Source organism: Apteryx mantelli, chromosome 1, assembly GCF_036417845.1.
Source record: "Apteryx mantelli isolate bAptMan1 chromosome 1, bAptMan1.hap1, whole genome shotgun sequence".
Lineage (NCBI taxonomy): Eukaryota > Metazoa > Chordata > Aves > Apterygiformes > Apterygidae > Apteryx > Apteryx mantelli.
The window spans coordinates 82,956,897-82,972,402 of NC_089978.1; the positions used below are offsets into that span (position 1 = coordinate 82,956,897).

The 15,506-nt window shown below is 37.9% G+C and overlaps 1 protein-coding gene across 2 annotated transcripts in view; it reads right to left on the minus strand.

Annotated features, from left to right (window-relative positions):
* MID1 (midline 1) overlaps nucleotides 1-15,506 on the minus strand; it is a 151,466-nt gene that overhangs the window by 118,732 nt on the left and 17,228 nt on the right. The window contains exon 1 of one of the 2 annotated variants that reach the window (XM_067296499.1): nucleotides 6,783-6,804. The exons of the other annotated variant lie outside the window; for it this stretch is intronic. The gene's annotated coding sequence lies outside the window, so the exon portion shown is untranslated. Of the gene's footprint in view, nucleotides 1-6,782; nucleotides 6,805-15,506 lie in introns of those variants that run through there. 2 annotated transcript variants of the gene reach the window in all.

Here is a 15,506-nt window from a genome sequence, read left to right on the forward strand (position 1 = left end):
TGAGAAATACTCACCTCCTGTCATACTAATCTTTTCCCCTTTCTGAATTCGATGTGTCAGGTATTAAATAGATGACTTATATAAACCTTGTGCCTGTGCTGCTTAGTGGTACCCACTAAGAGCTCTAGCGAATATTTCTAAGGAAACTTAAGACGTGTCAGCTGTCATTGCCCCCTCTTCGCTGAAAGTTACCACTTTCACCACAGAATCAGCTGGATATGTGCTGAGCCACAGCTCGCAAGTGTCTTTGAAAAGTCCAATAGCTTAACTGAAAAATGATTGCTCAAAATGCAATATGGTTGCAATAATTTACAGCAGCAGAAAGAAACAGACAGCTGGTGATAGTACCTTCTTAAAACACCACTGAGAGACGCACTAGTTTTCAGCTGGCAATATCCCTAATTCAATCAGGTCGTGCAGAAATTGAGGCTAAGACTTAGTGATGGAGAGGTAAGCTAGCATACTTACATTTAACATAGTTTAATGTTCAGACACATAATCAAATATCCATTTACTGAACCACTATAAAATGATCATGTGCCATCATGTGTGGGTTCTAAATAATGTATTTCTGATGACAGGATCTCCAGAATTTGACTAATTGCTGTGCAGTCTTTTGTTTCTGCATGGGAAGGGTTTGTCCAGCGTACTCCTGGTGTTGAAGGGAGCGCAGAATAGCACGGTTCATTCCCACACACAGCAGAGTGGTGTTCCCTAGTAACCCAGCATTTCTCCGGTTACAAGGCTCCTTGCAATCAAGACACACAAAGCTACAGGAGCTGGAGCAGACCAACAGTAGGATAGAAACAAGCAGGTGCCCAGTCATGCTACAAGAAGTCCTATTTCCACAAAACATTCAAAGTCCTAGGAAAAGATGATATCAGGACTGACTGTAAGAAGCAACTTAGGGTACAAAACTCTACTTCAGCTTCACTACTGGAATTAACTGACCCACAAACATTCAGTACAGCTTTTGTCAGGGTTCAGTTGTCATGCTGGTGAGCCAGGTAAAAAATCTTGGCAAAAACAGCTGGACTTGAAAATAGGTCCAGGTGGTTTTTAAGAAAGCCATAAAGTGAGATTTTTCACCTAGTGGTTTAGAAATCCTAATATTCAATTTCAGAAACCTCTTTTTTTACTGCTTTGCCTTCTACCCCACAGAAGAACTCTCTGTGCTACTCATTTCATGTTCAGAACATCAATATTAGCTTTTCAAGTTCATGGAATTTTATTTTATTTCATTTTGATGGACAAGGGACATACATTTTCAGATTGATAGATGCTGCTGTCAGGCACCAGGCAATTGATATCCCAAACAATCAATTCACTGTATATGGAATGCAAATGCTATAGCATAGTATAATGAGATCATGGTGGAGCAATTATATTAACAATTAGAACGACAGATATGCTAATATGTCCACAATTTGTCACTTTCTCAAAAGCAAGCAAGAGAATACACACACATAAATTACTGTACAGTTAATCATATGATTTCTTGGTTTTCTGATAAAGACTCTGCATAGTAACTGATTGTTCAATAATAATATATCTCCTTTCTTTCTTCCCTTGTCGTATTCTCAGCAAGCTCAGTAAGCACAGAGGGGCCCACGCACAAGACATTTACATCTCTTTCTTTTGCTGAACAGTGCCAAATGTAGAGCAGCCTCATAGATATTCTGAACAGCACGCCGGAGATGTAGGGCTCTCCTGCTCTTGATAAATACCTACAAGCAGGTTATTGTGTAGTCACCTCCCCTGCCCACTGCAAACATAACAAGTGGAGAAAGAGCATAGCTGCTCCCACCACTTAGCCAATATCTGCGCCTTGTGATTCTCTTTGCACATCAAGGACAAAGAAGGCAAAATCAGTCCACCTTTTTGGACAAATTAGGAAATGTCATGTCAGCCAGAGAAACTCACATGATGCATTATGAACACCTCTTCATACGAAACAGCTTTATACGAATGCTTAATACCAATTCTCCTTCAAATGGTTATTTAATTTTAATTGCTCTTTGAGCTATAACACCCTTCTATTGTCTCACAGATAGACATTTTAAGACTTTGATGGGTAACTGTAATGCAGGTATGCCATTTGCCCCTCTAATGTCTCATCTGCATTTTACACTGGGATTTGAGTATCCTCTGAATTTGGCCCAAAAAGTCATACTATAAATGGCATCATTAATGCTCTCAGGAGAATGGCAAACCCTAATTTCAGTAGCAGCATGTGATCCAGGAACTCTCTGTGCCTCACTGAAAGAATGATCATATAGTACTTGATTCACATAAAATGAATAGACTATGAATTGTGCCATCAAATATCAGATTTCCCTTATTGAAAAGAAATAGTATCTTTCTAAACTTCAAAGTAAGGCACAGACAAAAATTCCCCTTGCTTCTAATACACAGAAAATACTTGCATTTTTGGGAGGAGGCAGGGAGAGGGAAAAATAAAAGCTACCCCCTCATCCCATTTCACTGCTACACAGGACTTGCTTTCAACATTCCCCTGTGATCACTGAAGCCATTTACTCAGTGCTGCTTTTTGGGTTTTGGACAGAGAAGATTAATTAATCTGTTCTAAATTTTTAGATTAACAATATAACACTGAATTCTAATATGTCCCATTGAAGGACCCTGAGGGAAAGATCAGGGCAGGAGTATGAAAAGATAAATAGGACCAAATTCTGAAAACAAGATTTGAAGAATTCGGTGTGCATGTGTATGCTGCCTATAAAATAGACAATACAGGCACAGGCTACCCAACCAAATCTGTAAATTGTTCATTTTTATGTCTTCTCCTGCAGCAATTTTGAAGTGTAACCCAAACAACTGTTTATCTGTTCAAGCTCATCACATAGAAAAGATTTCGCTCTGAAAATATAGCAAAATAAATGTCTTTTGTTTTAAGCTGTTTTTTAATGGCTTAAAACATTCCTGAGAGTATTTGATCTGAAACTTGCTTAATATAAAGCCTGAAGTTCCTAAAGAAGTCATCAGAAGTCAAACTCTCAACCACAGTATTTTAAAAAGCAATTAATCCTAAATGGGTCAGAGGACAATGAGATTTCAGATAAAGATGTCCTCAAAATTTTGGGGGGTTTAGATCTTAGTCCTGATTTTGGGGCTGCTAGCAATATCTAAATCATGTAGTATTTTAATTTTGTCCATATCTTCAATGTAACAGAAAACTAGTCTCTTCAGTGGAGGTGCTTTACAAAGAGGAGTTCTGATTATGCTTTACCTCTACATGCTATTCTGATTCAGAAAACCAGGATGTAAATACCACATTAATAAACCCAGAAAACCCTGCCTGAGTCTGTTCATGTTCTTATACCATAGCCACAAGGAACTGTATTAGAGTACCAATTTAAATGTATATTTTTAAACACTGAAACATAACCCTTGGTCTCACTGTAAGATTCTGTGGTATTCATAAATAATATTACAAATCTCTACACTTCCAGCAATTAAAAATATATTTTAGCCTCATATCCAACTCTCAGTGTTGCTGTTCAGTGTTACAAATCAAAAGAGGAGTTTCACAAGTTCTGCAAGTGCAGGCTCAGTACTCAGCAAGGAATGATTAGTATTTCACAAGTCCAAATGGTCTTAGTAAAGACCAAAATTGCTACACTTCTTTAGAAGACTGGAAAAATCTCAAGATTAGGCTATCAGTAGCTTAAATCTCATTTCATTTATGGTTAAGAATTTTCTTTCAATTGATACATAATTAGCTTCTTCAGCTAACACTTGAATGAAATGGGTGGGTAAGGACACTTTTAGTCTTGGTTTTTAAATAACTGCTGCTGGCTTATACAACATTCGGATACTGATCTTTATAATTCTCTGAAAGAAATTTCAGGTTTCTATAATAAAAGCATTCCTGATAATCAGCTATTTCACTAATAGTTAGGTTAGGTTTTGAAGTTAATTCTTCTATACCTTTTGGTCTGTGTAACTCACAATTCCTTGTATTTTCTATAGAGCAGCAGTTATCAAACTATTGTTTTAATTTAAAACTTAGGATTGCACACTCATATCTATTATTTACATTGTAATAAATCTTTGTAGTATAAATGATTTGCATAATCATGTGATGAATTTCTATCTTTCCCATTCACATGTACACATGTGAATTGCATCTGAAATTTTAGTTGTGTTTCCAGCAATGGCCTTAGTTCTGCAGCTTTCCTTTAAGGAGATGTCTTCTGATTGCAAATAGTAGTGGTAATCTCACTGCAGACACTACGAGAGAGTATCAAACACGTTAATTTCCTGGGAATGCTTAATAACATTAAGTACATAGATAAATACTTACAGGATTAGAGTCAAAGCAAGGATATGCTAATAAAATGATCTTTAGTCCTAAGGGTATATCTACTGTCTTCCAGGGGTACTCCTGATTCACTTTATAGGTATATTTTTAAATGAATGAAGACCATTTATGTGAAGTATCAGCAAATGGAGCTGAACAGCCATGAAATATATTACTAATAAGTAAAACGTATCTTTTAGTAAAGAATATTAAACTCCTGCAAAACAAAGCAAAGTATCAGAGAACACAAGTCCTTACTTTCAGCATAGTGCCTACTGAGTGACTTAAGAGTGTTCTACATTTGCAAAAGGCTGAAGGATCTCGATCCTGGGTTTGAATGGGAATATATACACCCTCATGTTACTTTCCTAAAACTTTATCAAATGAAGAAATATAGTATGTAACTATACACATTTGCAAGTATGTAAAAGGAGAGGATTTGAGATATTCAATGATCTTAATAGAAAGTAAATTGCTTAAAGCCTCTTAAAATGATATACTTAATCTACATTTGGTTCAGAACTGGTTCATGTAACCTCTCATAAAATGAATTTAAGCTGAGACTTCCAGAGGTTGCTAAATAAAACATCTCCACAAAGGCTGGCCTTACTGATTATGCTTGATTTATGTGTTGATTTGTGTTTTTCTGACTCTCCAAAGAAATATGAATCACAGTAATGCATTACATATTATTTTTCATATGCACTACTGACCTGTTGATCTGATTTTTCCTTCATTCAAAAACAAAAAAAAAAGAGAATTCATAAACTGATAGGTATTGTAAAGAGCCTTCTTACAAAGCTCAAGTTTTAATTAATGAGGTCATTACAGCTAGGAGCACTTGTTAAACATATAGCTCTAATTAATCCCATCAATCACACTCCCTCTTTAAGTACTAGTGATTTGCAAGAAATTAAATAAGCACCAATCTTGAGTAACAGAGCAACCATTTTTTTCTATTTATTATTAAATCTCTAATTATCTGGCAACTTTCCTCTTGTGTCATGCTCTTTACCCTTTATTCTCGTCTGTGTCTTTGCCAGGGTAGCACACCTGCATCTAGAAAGAACAAACAAACCTCACTGCCAAATTACAAATTATGGAGTCATGTAAGTATTCTCTCCCCTTGATCTGAAAGAGGAGCCTGTCACTAAGGTTCTTCCACAAGTCTTTCCCTTGAAAGTCTTTATATTTGGGGCCTTCATAACATCCCATGACAATGAGATTCAAAGTTAATTTTGAGCTTTGGACCTGCTACACAATAATTTCGCAAATCAGTGGAGGCCTAGCGTCTAGCACAAGGAAGCTGCACTGCACTTCAATATTAATTGTATATTCAATTTTCTGATCCAGGTAACAGTCATTTGCCACAGCTATCACTAATTTATTCTACTTGGCTTTCTTTAGATCAAATAGAGAAAGCTGAAGTCCCTTGAAAAACAGTTACTGAACTGCAAAAAATTCACTAGATTGGGTTGTTCCTTAGCCACACTCCTACAGACTTAGCTAAATTTTCAGTTACCAGTAGCCACAGCTCCTATGCTCCACAAGTCTCCTCTCCACTTGTTACTTTTGTATGTATTATCAGCTCAGGGATGAAATAATTTCTCTGTTCTTCTCTTGTTCTTTCACATCTTCTCCATCTAATTAATGCAACCACAATAAGATATGTCTTTGATATGTGACCTAGTCAGACTCAGCAGTGGCTGCTACAGGTAGCTGCTACAGGTGGTAGCTGGTGTCCATCCATATTTCATAAAACAATCAAACAAGTTCAGCAACATCCAAAATCCTAGCATGGCAGAAAAGGAAAGAGGAAAAAGGAGACAGCCTTCCTTTAGATTCTTCTGCACTAATTTCTATGAAACTGCAATAAATTCAATATCATGATGATTTTTGTGTCATAAGGAGACAGGAATTCTGATTTTTCCCTGCCAGACAAAAAAAATCTGTGCTCAAGAGCTTGAATGACAGGGTATAGTGCATGTACTAAACAGCAGCTAGCTAAGAGGGACTTCTTTTCCAGGATATCAGTCTGGTTGGCTGTATCTGTCTTGAAACCACAGACTCTTGTTGGTGGCTATAAGGATGTACAGGTCACTTTGGTTTGCCTTTTCATCTCAACAGGGCAGCTACCATTCCACACCCCTAACTATGTACAAAAACAAAGCAAAGCACAGATGCCTCACCACCATTGTTTTCTGCGGGATCAGCTCAATCTTGTCTTCTGCTTTCTTTTGTCCTAACTGAGAAAATCCCCTAACAGAATATAAACACTCATCATCTCCATTCCAGCCACAAGAAATAATTAACAGGTATTTCATTACTTGAGGTGCTGGAGAAAAAAGTAGCTATGGTAAGCCACAAAGCACATTTTTACTGCTACTGGAAGTTACATTAAATATACTCAGTATATCCTGTGAGAATGACATATTAAGGGCTCTGCTCCTGCACTCACCTTTGTAGTTTCCTGTTTCTTCAAAGCTCCTCACTGACATAGATACACACAAGCACAACAGTGGCACAGCATTCATCACACCTGGAATCCATGCTATGATTTTTTCACTCCACATTTCTTGCAGGCTCTTTTCCCATCCTCACCTGGGAAAAGATCTCAGTTGTCTGTTATGCCACAGACAAGATGACCTATATAGCATGAAACATTGTTAAAAAATAAGCCTGAGAAAGTGCATATAGAGAGAGGTTATGTCACTTAAGTTATGTTTTCTGTCATTAATGGAGTGATAGCTAAGTTCCTCCATACATGATTCAGAGCAAGACCCTAATTTTAGCCATCTGAAAGCTAGATATATAATTTTAACTAGATGCAAATGTTCTCCCTAGAGAATGGAGTGAGACAGGCACCCTGAGTAAGAATAAGTTTACTTCTAGAGGTAGACTTCCAAAATAGATAGGATGAAGCAGCATGTGTAGGTAACCATCTCTTCCTCCATTAACACAGAGAAAGCCAATGCAACCAGCATGTTCTAGGTACCTGACTTTCAAATAGGTAAACCAATCCTCTCTAGGAGAGAGGAAAGGTTTATTATTACTGTGAACAGATCAGCTGATATCTAGCTTACAACCAGTGTTGCCACTGGCTAAGTCACTTCTTTTAAAGCTTGCTCAGGTCCCTGGGATAATCCAGCATTTTGCAGGACTTTCGCAGAGGCCAGACCTACTTAAGCCAAGCAGAAATAGGCAGAGATTGGTCCAGTGTACATTTCCTCTTTCCACTGACATTGGAAATGCACTTGGAGGGCTTCCAGATTCAGCAGTAAGGAGAGATTCCATTTTAATGACATAAAAATACTCATACACACCAAGGCAAGAAAAAAAGTCTGATCTCAGTAGCTTGTTTTTGCCTGATTTTGAATAGTATCTAAAATATCCATTAAAGCTATGGGAGCTCTCATTTCAACCTCTTAAGAGCCATACCTCAAAAAAAAAAGAAAAAAAGAAAAAAAAAGAAAAAACACAATGTGGAAGTCACTTCTATTTTTTGCAGGTCTTTCAACTCTATCAGCATTGCATATGTGCAAGAGCCACATATGGACACCTAATTTGTTAACTCACTAATTTTACGAAAATTTTTAGAATGCATTCCTTCTGTAGACCATGGATATCTCTAGAGAAGAAGGACTAGTTTAAACTCCCAGAAAGAGGCATGACAGCTTTCCTGTCCAAAAGATATAAGCAAGATATCAAAGAAAAGGAGATAGCAGTAGAACCTGGCAGAGCTTCCAGCTCACCTTGGGGTGCCTTTAATTTAGCAATGAAACAACAGAGTTCCTAAAGCAACAGAAAAACTGGATTCTGAATGTTATTCTAAGAAAGATCCTGTGTAAAACCGATTTTTGCAGTCGCTAATATGTAGAATACACTGGAACTGTTGTGCGGCCCATTTCTAAGGAAGGGCAGGGAAGGGCTGGGGAAGGAAAAGAGAAATAAAGTGAATCTGTGGGAAATAGAACTCACAGAACTCACAGGACTCATTTTTCTCATCTATATTCCTAAATTTAACCACATACCACATTCTGAGAGATCTTCTTTGTTTCCAGCTTAGGACTTATATTTGACAAGATCTTCATTTTTTTCCCTGCTTTCAAAGGAAATGAATTTAAAGGACAGAGGAAAGTAATTTATGGCATCCTGCTTTGTTCTGTTTAAAATATATGCCCCTTAAGGACTCCATGTGTTTCAGGTAATCTGAAATAAATCAGTTGGGCTAAAATGTCTCCATCCGCAGCAATACGTTACCCTCTCTGTTCAAGGAGCTGAGTGTGCCAGCCACTCAATGAGGTGATCTCTGGAAAAGATCAGAAAACCAACACATTCTCCTCCCATTTAGCATGGATAAGATGTGCAAGAAAGCCTGAGAGATGACACATTTTAACAACCATACATGTATTTAAAAAGTAGCAGCACAGCCACCACTTAAATGTTAATGCTTAGAGGATTTAATGCTAGACTCTGTAAATCATAATTTGTTTTAGTTAACCAGAAAATGAACTATATCTTCTCCTACTTTTTTAAGTGCTTTAGTAGTAATTGGATGCAAAATATCTTCTGAATAAATATGCAAGTAAAATAAAGATATTATCTGCATATCAGAATTACCAGCAAGGGTGAGGGAGATTTTTTTTTTCTTTTTCATATTCACGGTAAAGAGTATGTTATTCTGTCACCAATGCTAAGCTCCTTTGACACAAAGAAACTACTTAAAAAACTGCACACACTCTGCATCTGGGAATGCAGAGATTAAAAAGTCCACCAAGTGGTTCACCAGGAGCCTTGCTATTGCTGCTGTTATTATTTCAGTATAAACCCTGTCTCATTTAAAAGATATCTTTTTTTTTTTCCAGTACTGCCTTTTGATTTCACAATCTTGTTTTCTCTTCGGGGTATTGATAGGGAAACTCTCTTGTTAGGAACTCAGAAATTATGCCTATGTGACTGGCTGAGTTTACTGAAGGGAGCTTTGTTCTCTCTCTTTTCTCTCTTGGAGCCAGCCAAGTTTTTTCCTCTCTTCCTCTCCCTCTTCTTGAAATTCAACTGCTCAAACATCAGCCATACACACATAAACCCTCCTCTTCTCCACCCCCTTTGCTCCATCCCCACAACCTGGCACATCAACATCCAGAAGCAATTCCCTGGATGGGTGATTTTTAATCACTAACTTGACTGGCAGTGCAGGGATTAAGCCATGGTCCATTCGAGCAGTAGCTTTAACACACATTAGCCCCCTGAAGTGCTGAACTCTAAACCTCTTTCTTCTGCTATGTCTATTCCATATCTTGCAAAAGCCTTTACTGATGGTTGCGGTACACAGCTTTTCATCTATACTGGGTTACAGAAATGGAATTAACTGCCACAGTGCATTTCAAAAACAACAATAGACTTAACAGAGTTTTCCTCTCAGAATTTAATAATGCAGGACTAAAAACATCTTTTTTGTAAAGAATTTCTTTATTCTGCCTTTATTATTTAAGGCTACATTTTAATTTATTCCAATATTAATTTATTTAAATTTATTCATTCATTATTGCAAAGAGGTTTGCACTACCCTGTCATTCCTATTGCACTTCAGGATGGGTCAGATGTAAACAGATGTTTGAAGATGTTGATCAGAGTCAGCATCTTCTTACCCTAGCATAGTTTCCGGCTTGAGAGCCACCTAACCATCTGGCCAGATCCTGCTATACTGATACCTTTAATAAACCAGTGCAAGTCACTTTTACCATAATGCAGTTGCTCCTACTGAGGATTTCTCATCCAGCAATATCAAAAGCTTTGGCATTTATAATGCAGAACAGTGTTACCATCTGTGAGAATAAAGGCATTCCACCAAGTAAGGAGGGTTCTACTTTGTGTAATTTCAGTAAATGTTTGTGCTGGTTAAAAGAAGGATTTTTTTGGATTTTGTTAGAGCCAAGTTTTCACTCCATGCTTCTTTTACTGCAATTTTACCAGTGCTACTCAAAAAGGGTCTATTATTGCCATGCTCTGCTCCCCACAGCACTGTGTTAACTGTGTGGTGGTGGTTTCATAAACAAGGAACTAAACTGAGACCACTGAGCTCTTTCAGTTGTCACCTAAATCAGATTACAACCTAGGCTTTTCAAAGGTGAATGGAAGACTGTAGAGTAAACATCTAGCATCACTTACATTAAATCCCATAGGAGCAAAGCATTTTGAACTCTTAGGAAGAAAAGAAAGTTAATACTTCATTTTGATGTGCACTCATGCCACAATTTTCTCTCTCTCTCTCACACACACACAGAGCAGAGTACCTTTATAATAGCAGAGAAACTGTTCCATTTGCCACTTATTTTATTGTAAACTATTCTGAAATGTTGAAGTCCTACTGTTCAAATAAAAACCATTTATTAATAAGAGCTGTAGCTTTACATTGTACGAGTGCTTCTGGTTTTGGTGTTATAAGAATTAGCGTTTCCTGGAAATCAAGGTACTAAAATTTGATTCTGTGAGACACTGTACCCTTGTCTTCTTGAGTACCTTATTATCAAGACAAACAGAGCTTTATAATTGTCTTTAAATGGAGGGTGGGCTGGACCCTTTGTACACAAATCAAATGGTGTCAGAATGGTTTATAACTAAAAAACATATTTACAACTACAAGCTGCTATCAGCCTATCTCTAGATGTTGCCTCTTATTTGTGTGGAAACCTCAATATAATGTGCATATAAAGAAAAAAAATAAGAAACAAAGACAAAACACTTGATGTGTGAGAGATCCTTGAACTGACTCAACTACAGGGTGACAAATTCCAAATTCAGGTGACTGACCACAATACCTAGAATAATTTTCACTTCTAGACTCCAATAAAGTAAATTAAATTACTCAGGTTTTATACCCCAGTTTCAGGGAAAAGAATCCGACAATGTTACGAGCAGAATTATTCATGTGCATGCCAGTGGAATTCAGCCACTGACAGTCCGGCCAGTGAAAATTAGACATACGAGGTCTGAGCCCACATTCAGTGAGTGACATTAATTTTTCAGCAGCATTTGTATAACATTCCCCCTCCCTGCCAAAAAACAATAAAACAGAAAAGCCTATGCCACATACCTTCATGTTGCATTGGAAGCATGGATATCCTAGCATCATATTTCAGATGCAAAGCAAGAGAGTGTTTAAAGTAATATATAGGAGAGATGGTCAAGAGAATTTAAAGCATTCAGAGCATAGTACTTACTTCACCATCCACTTCAGATTCTCTGATAAATATCTTTCTTTACTTTCAGTCAGACCAGTGCTCAAAGGGCCAACAGGGCTTAAAAAGAAGATTTGTTCTGTCTAGTCTGGAGATAAATACCCCCCTATTGTACCAGATGAAGTATACCAGTTCTCAGATTTTTGACGATGGATTGCTTGTTTGGAAGAAGCTCTAGTACCTTCAGTAGCACTTGTTCTTAGGAATACACATTTTAAAAATACAGTCTTTTAAAGCACTCTCCCACATACATTTTTATTCTATTACTACATGTCTTAATCAAAGAATTCAGGCCACAATCTTCCTTATGACCTATACATTTCAGAAGCAGATGTATGTTTATATTCTAGAAGGCCATATTAAAAAGATATACTTTATTTCTAAACTCAAAGATATAGTTTAGTTACAGCTTATACTTTTTCTGGTCAATATTACCAAGCCTCCCTTTAGCTCTCCATCTGCCTTTCCCAGGTGCTTGGGGAGCAGAAAGGGATAGTGTGATGGCAGCCAGTAACTAGAAACAGACTTCCTTTTCTAGGATAATTGGTTTGTGAATAGGTTGGCAGAGTGCTGTCAGAGAGGAAATATTCACCTCTTCCTATCACAGTCCAGTAACAATGCAAACACTGTGCGCAAGCAGGAGGCTCATTCTTACTAACCTCACACGAACACAGGTCAGAAATAGGATTCAGAGGAATGACTTGAAAGTTATTATTTGATTGCACTTGACGTGACATAAATTGAGAAATCTTTTGGTGCGCCTCCTAGATCTTGAGTCATTTTGGTTTCTGCACTGCTACAAGAGCTAAATTCTCTTTTGGCCTGAAAGCCAAGCCCAAGAAAGCCACCCAAGAGCAAGAGCGAGCATTAGCCTCACCAAGGGTGGAATTTGTCACGCCTACCTTTAGAGAGCTGAAAACGAGATGTCTAGGACTGTGAGATAAATTTCACATTAAGTCTGTCAAATCTAGAGCAGGATAGGGCTGTTTGGGGCAACTGTACAGCCCATGACCACAACATTATCTGAGCTCTTGTTTCCTTGGCTACGGAAAGACACTGATACAGCAGTGAAAGAAACTTGGAAAGAGGGCAAATGGGGGATGAGAATTGCAGCACTTTTCACTAGTTAGAAGTATGACAACATGATCCTTTCATCAGCCTCTTTGAAAATACTTCTGTGTCTGTCAATCTGGACACACCACTGCAGACTGAAATCTGGACACAGGACCTATTTGCGGGTTTTGCCAGATACATTTAAAGTTAGGAACATGTGTGAGAGTTAATCTTGGCAGGGAAGTTGAATTCCCAATGGGGAAATGGTGGATAAATGGCCTGACACAAGTCATCATTCTCCTTACCAAAGAAAATATGGCTGCAGAGAACTATCTGAGCTCTATAACTGGGATCTTTGGTTTTCTGATGTAGTAGCCTGGATGGATCTTGGAATTGTTTTGGTTATCGTATTAGTTTATAATACAGATGGGAAAACTGGGCTGTTAATGACGACAAACGTCATTTTTCCCTTTCTTACTGCTATGAGGGCATATAATGATTTATAAAAGGGTATACAAGAATATATATTTTTTGTACATCCAGTTTGGGTCCAATTTTTTAGGGGAGTTAAGTGCTTGATACTCCTTAAAAAACAGATCTATTTAATACATTACCAGTCCCTCCTGAAAATACAAGCTGTTCTCTGTGTCTGTCTTGTATAAGCACAAATGAAGTTGCAGTCACATAGCCAAAAATATGCTGTTTGCATCTGTTCTCAGTGTGTCTTAACATTTGCAGTGCTCAGTATTCCACAATTTCCTTCCTGAATCAACGTTTTCCCCCCTTTCATCTCCAAAGTTCTCAGCTGAAAAATCAGAATATGATGGATGTAATTCTTCTAAATGATAGCCTCATGCTTTGAAGCTTGATTTTCTACCAGAGTTACACAATAGGCTCCATATTTTCCTGCAGCATAATTTTGTTTAAATACTAAAATAACAAGACCTTAATGGAACATAAAATGACTACATCATTGCAGATAGCTATTTGCTGCCAGCCATTCCTTACAGTCTTTACCATGCATGGCTCATTACACAGCAAACATTTCCAGTTTTCTTGTGCCTTAGTCCCAGACAACCCGTTTTATTTGTATGTGCTATTCCTTCATGGATCATAGCATCGGGCTTTTTATTTGCTGATTTAAAAACACCAAACTGCTAAACACATTTTAGTATTTCTTGGGATTATTGGCATTAAATCATGACATTCAAACAGCCAAACAGACCAGATTATATACGAATGCTGTCTGAACAGGAAATACTTGTTCATCTTTTTCTCCACTTTATGATTGAAGGAAAAGCATAAGGTGTCATTTTGGAAGAAGCTAAAAAGAAAACAGCACTCAAGCATAACTTCAGAAAGAGTTCTAGCCATTGAAACTCAACAGCCGAGGGCAACAAAAATTTCCCATGGATTTAAAATTCATAGAATTGGCAGACCTTTTGTAGAGGGAAGGGGTAAAGTTCATGCATTTCATAGCCTCACTAACTCTAAGAAACAACGGTGCCTTTATGTACTCCTGAGCATTTCTATAGAGGAGATCCTTCCATGCTTTGCAGAGATAAGAAATAATACAATACAGATACAATACTCCCATACTTGTGAACAGTATAGCCTCCTAAACACATTCATATGCTTGGTCAGAAGATATTCCATACCTTTGGTTGAATTACAATGTTTTAACAGTAAAAAGCTTAATGCCACCTTGAAGAAACACTAGCTGCCTTTTGCAGTTCAGCTCCCTGCTAACTGAGGAATGAGGCAGCTCTGTTCAAAACGGATGCCTGGGAAAACGGGGAGTGAAGTCTGCCTAATTACGCCCCAATAGGGGTCTGGCAACAAAGCCCAGAGAGGAAGTTGAAAGGATTAGCACTATAACACTTTTTAGCATGAGTACTCCTCTCTCTCTCAGCCTGACCCAATCTCATCTTCCTTCTACAAAGTCTACCCTTTGTTCTTTTTACTGTGCTCAAAATACCTATGTCATACTCGTATACTAACTTATTTCCTCACTTGAAGGATAGTCAAACTGCTGTGCCTCATGAGCGGTCTGGGTGTAGCTTGCTTACTAATGTGTTAGCTCGTCTTGTTAACTAGCTACTGTGTTAACGCTGTCACTCAGAATGAGCTTGATTTGGGAAGCAGTATTAAGGAAATGAGCCATTCAAATGCTTATGCTAATACAAGGATACCTGTTCCTTTGCAAAGCAGAAGCCCCCGCGCTGATTCAGTCCTCAAGCCCAGACTACAACGAGCACAAAGTAAAATGCACGTAATCTGGGTGTCCGGTTCTCAGCACCAACTATTTCAGTCTATGAATCCACTGTTACTGGTCCCACTGTACTTGCTAGTGTGGACACAGCAAGTGAGTATGCCAAAACCTTGGCACCTTCAGGAGAACCTGACTGAGGATTCAAGAGGAGGCAAGTTTGGGAAGTAGGGAGCACGGAGTTTCAGAACTAGAGCATATGGGAAAAGATGAAAACATGGGAATGGGAGTGGAAGGCACTGAAAGGATAGGAGATATATAAGCCTGCATTCCTGGTTTATGAAAATAAAAATGTGTGGTATTAATTAGGCAACACTTGTTGTCACAAGGTTAGGTTCCTATTAGGATACCTGAAAGATACAACATAGCTCTTAGCCATATCAACATCCTGGAAGGCAGAAATGTTTTGAAATTAAAATTTTTGAAATTAAGTTGTCAGTTCCTGCCCTCACTCAATTCACTATGACCAAATATCATGGAGTAGCATATCAAATAAACCGCAGGATGAACTTTACTGAATCCTCTATTAAGGCTGAGATTCACCTCACCAAACTGTAGGTGTCTAGAAGTTAGATATCTCTTCTATAGAAACTACAGAAAGACAATGTGAAGCAAGATTTAT